Source organism: Mus caroli, chromosome 3 (genome assembly GCF_900094665.2).
Source record: "Mus caroli chromosome 3, CAROLI_EIJ_v1.1, whole genome shotgun sequence".
Lineage (NCBI taxonomy): Eukaryota > Metazoa > Chordata > Mammalia > Rodentia > Muridae > Mus > Mus caroli.
This window is the reverse complement of record NC_034572.1, coordinates 35,668,293-35,672,284: the sequence shown is the minus strand read 5'-3', so window position 1 is coordinate 35,672,284 and position 3,992 is coordinate 35,668,293. Positions and strand designations below refer to the sequence as shown.

The window sequence follows — 3,992 nt, the reverse complement described above, 5'->3', positions numbered from 1 at the left end:
GACCCTGTGCTCAGTCCAATGGATGGCTGTGAGCATCCACCTCTGTATTTGTCAGGCACTGGGAGAGTCTCTCAGGAGACAGCTATATCAGGTTTCTGTCAGCAAGCTCTTGTTGGAATCCACAATAGTGTCTGGGTTTGGTGGTTGTTTATGGGATGGATCCCCAGGTGGGGCAGTCTCAGGATGGTCATTCCTTCTATCTCTGCTTAGAGAAGTTGGGTTTTTTTGTTTTGTTTTGTTTAAGATTTATTTATTGGGGCTGGTGAGATGGCTCAGTGGGTAAGAGCACCCAACCGCTCTTCCGAAGGTCCAGAGTTCAAATCCCAGCAACCACATGGTGGCTCACAACCATCCGTAACGAGATCTGGCGCCCTCTTCTGGAGTGTCTGAAGACAGCTACAGTGTAAATAAATAAATCTTTAAAAAAAAAAAAAAAGATTTATTTATTTACACTCTAGCTGTCTGTCTTCAGACACTCCAGAAGAGGGAGTCAGATCTCATTATGAATGGTTGTAAGCCACCATGTGGTTACTGGAATTTGAACTCAGGACCTTCAGAAGAACAGTCAGTGCTCTTAACCGCTGAGCCATCTCCAGCCCCCTAGAGAAGATTTTTATCTTCGTATACCAATACCATATTTGGTCTTATACCTGAAAATTAAGACTATTGAGTTATTGAGTTGCATCTGTATCTAACTGGTCCAATGTTGCACAATTCGCTATTTCTGCTGAGTCCCACACCCTTGGCATTCCCATTTTATTGATCACTATGTCTCTTTCTTGTTCCTTATCAGACTAGCTCTGCTAATATCTCTGTCTATTCCCTCATGTCAGAACCTCTGGACTCTCTAAAACGACCATGTTTAGTCTACATTCTACTTTACTGGAACCCACCCAATTACCTCAATACCAAATTGAGATACTTGTGCTTGATTCCCACATCCTAGATGTTTCCAGAACATATGCTGCTATTAGCAAGATAGAAGGTTTTTTGTTTCCACTTTCTTCTTCTTTCCTTTTATTAGTCAGCTCTCATTTATTGTAACAAACATCTGAAACAGTCACTTAAGAGCAGGAAAGAGATATTTTAGCTCAGTTTGGTAGGACTCAATATGTGATTGTTGGCCTAGTTCCTTTGGATTTATGATGAGGCATCTGATCAGGAGTATGTGACAAAGAAAGACTATTCACCAAGAAGAAGCAACCAGTAAGGTACAATCTTCTTTGAGGAACATCACAATAACCCCAAAGCTATGGCTAGGCCCCACCTCTTAAAGTTTCCATTACCTTCTAGAGTGCTGTGCTGGAGTGTTTGGGAGAACATCCCAGATCATTCCAGTACTCCTCTTTGGATATTCCCTTAAACTCTCCTCATCCTCTTCATCTCTCCATTTGCACCTTAGACACATTCTTTGGGCTTCTCGCCTCTCCTTCCTTTCCAACTCTTCAATTTTGATGTTTTCCAACATAGGAGCCTCATTTTTTCAGCCCAAGTTTCCTTCCCTCTAGATCTAATCTGTCCTTCATTTACTCATGTCCCAAAGGTTCAGGTTCAACCTAACTTTTGCTACATTGTGCATCAGGATCTCACACACAGCAGGTCCTCAGTGGGTCAAGAGACGAGTGAACTATGGGAACGTCTATAAACAGTCAACTTCTCTGGGTCTTGGGTCCATGGTAATATTATGTAGTTATATGTCATATAAAGAAATTTATCTAAGAGTCAGAAAACAACCATGCATAATAAATGTTGGTCTATTTCCTGTGTAAATAATTCTCAAATGTCAAACTTTGTAAGCTCTGCTTGCATGGGAACCCAGGTCTAAACACACTCTCTCCTTTGACCCTACTATTTGACTCTTCAGCCTCAATCATTTGAAACTCCTGACAAGTCTCAAATCAAATCTTCCTTCTTTCCTCTAACTCTATAATCAGCTACATTATATGAAAGCACTGAGATTCAGAAATCATTGAAGTTATTTTTACCCCATTCCCATACCTCAAAGACTATACCCAGAATGTCCTCCAATGTCCTTCCTACTCTCACTTCCAGGCCTATTGTCCCCAAGCAGACACTGGCTCTTCCAAGAGCCCAACAACATCTCACATCAAGTCTACAAAAGTCACCAGCCTACAAACAGCCTGCTCATGTCCCTTGACTGCTCAAAAGCTTGAGTATACATACCATTTTGCTCAGTGAGCAGAGCAGGCTCCCGAGACTGGCAATCAAAGCACTCCACAGTGTGACCAGACTTGTTACTACGTGTTTTCTAAACACACCCTGGGTTTCTCACCTCTGTGTCTGCTTCTGTGTCTCTTCTGCCTGTTCAGCTTTCATACCCAACTATAGCTACTGAAACCTGGCCAGCCTTCAAGGTCTGCCTCAAATCTTGGAAGCCTTCTCTTGTATCTAAGCTGGGTTTGATCTTTCTTCCTTTCTTTTCTTAGAAGTTCCTCAATAGTTTTATTTTTATGGATTTTATTTTATACAATTGCAATTAAAGGCATCTATCTGCCTTTTCTGCTATGTGATAAGCTCTTATGTCTTATTATATGTCTTAATGTATTTATATCCCTACAGGACTTAGCAAAACTCTTTGCAGTAAAAGACCATCTCTACTATTAAAGTCATATGTACATATCTCTAAGAAATTATATATCGCTTCTCGGCCTTTTGGCTAAGATCAAGTGTAGAAATTATATGCTGGAATATGGCAGTTTTAAAACTGTTCATTATACCCATTTGTCTATGTACACAAAATGACCCTTTCAGAGCTTTATGGTGCCATTTCTCTTAAGTACTGACAGAAAGGCCCTACGAGACAGATATTTATCGCAGTTGCAAAATATCTCACTGCCCTTTTGGGCTCCTCCCTGAAATCACACTGATGCCTGAGCTCATGAATGAAATGAATGATCAATTTGGAGCAAAATCATTTTTGTAATTGTCTTCTCTGTTTAAAAATATAAGGAGATATCATTGCTTCTAAATAGCTGGTTTGTAAGGGAGGGCCGTCTCAACTCAGAAACAGCACCAGCTGGACAATTTACTCAGGACTTCAGATCCTTCAGAAAAGCCACATGGATGTCTCCTCTTTGTAGTTATCAAGGCCCCAGAAGCGACAGGGTGCAGCAAAAGACTTTGAACTTGCTCCAGCTTAGCCACTCGCAGTCCCAGAAAACTTGTCAAAGTCATTTCTTGCTTTTAGCCTCCATCTCTGAATCTTAAAGGGAATAACACCCAGGTTGGCCTCTGTGCCTGCAAGCACGTGCACACAAGCACCTGTACATGCGTGCACTCTCCAGAGCCATGTTCCCCCCATATTTTAAAAAGAAGCCAGGATAGAAGAATGGAGAACTATATCTATTTTTTCCCATGACAGTGTTCCTATGTGTAGTCTTGTCTGTCCTGGAATTAGGTCTGGAGCTCAGGCTGGCCTTGAGATCTGCCTGCCTCTTCTTCCCAAGTGCTGAGATTAATGGTATGTGACACCACTACCTGGCTTAAACTATAATTTTTATTTATGGGCAACTAATTCAATTAAACAAAACTCCAGGTAATGTCTTCATATGATGTACAACATGTGACTTAACAGTCTGTAACCTGTAACCGTTGCTGTCTAAGGCTATTCTCTGCCTCAGCCCTTACCACGACACACACCTGAGCATCATCAGGATATATTTGCTGTTTTTGAAAATGGATCTCACTGAAATTAGTCCCCATGAAATCCATCATGCACTTATGGCTGTGACAGACACTGGACCAAGCAATGAACATGTTTCTTCTTATTATAGCAGCCCTTGCTGCTATTACTATTATTAGCATTATAGCATTCCTGCACACAACAGAGACACACAACAGAGAAATAATGGATGGTTCTTGATGTCACACAGCTGGAAGGGACAGAGGTAGGGTAGATACCCAGGAATCTGTAAGTCGTGTTCAGAGGCCTCACCCCTGTACTGTGTTGCTTTACAGAGCTATAGACAGAC

The 3,992-nt window shown here is 41.5% G+C and overlaps 1 pseudogene; it reads left to right on the top strand.

The window, feature by feature from the left end:
- The first annotated feature begins 2,657 nt into the window (after positions 1-2,657).
- On the top strand, positions 2,658-2,769 carry LOC115030820 (annotated as a pseudogene).
- Positions 2,770-3,992: the final 1,223 nt, after the last annotated feature.